The sequence below is a fragment of the Penaeus monodon genome, chromosome 24 (assembly GCF_015228065.2).
Source record: "Penaeus monodon isolate SGIC_2016 chromosome 24, NSTDA_Pmon_1, whole genome shotgun sequence".
Classification (NCBI taxonomy): domain Eukaryota; kingdom Metazoa; phylum Arthropoda; class Malacostraca; order Decapoda; family Penaeidae; genus Penaeus; species Penaeus monodon.
In genome coordinates this window covers 26941730-26942093 of record NC_051409.1, presented here as the reverse complement: position 1 = coordinate 26942093, position 364 = coordinate 26941730, and the positions used below count along the sequence as shown (strand labels likewise).

At 39.8% G+C, this 364-nt stretch overlaps 1 protein-coding gene across 1 annotated transcript in view; it reads right to left on the bottom strand.

Annotated features, from left to right (window-relative positions):
• Positions 1-364, bottom strand: part of LOC119588700 (H(+)/Cl(-) exchange transporter 7-like) — a 25784-nt gene that overhangs the window by 24324 nt on the left and 1096 nt on the right.

The following is a 364-nucleotide window of genomic DNA, read 5'->3' as shown; positions in this document are numbered from 1 at the left end:
GGAGTTCATGACAAGTGCGTCTATGCTGTAAAGAATTACCCTTGCTGCAATATTTGCTATAAAGCCTACAATGGTACAATACTGGATAACTGCTGCAGCCTTCACAGCTTCATCAAAGCCTGACAAACCTCCACCAAATATATTCTAACAAAATGGATTTTGAACTGGTTCCTTAGTTGATGATAAATCACCAGGCATGTCTACAAGATCTATCTAGCCAGATAAATTTTTGTGGTTAATTATTCTTTGCCGGAACAACAACAGGTACAATGCCCGCAGTTGGGGAATGGTGATGCAAGGGTGTCCTCTGACCGTTCAGGCCTACCTGATGCAAATCTAGCTTTTAAATTTATATAATGATCTT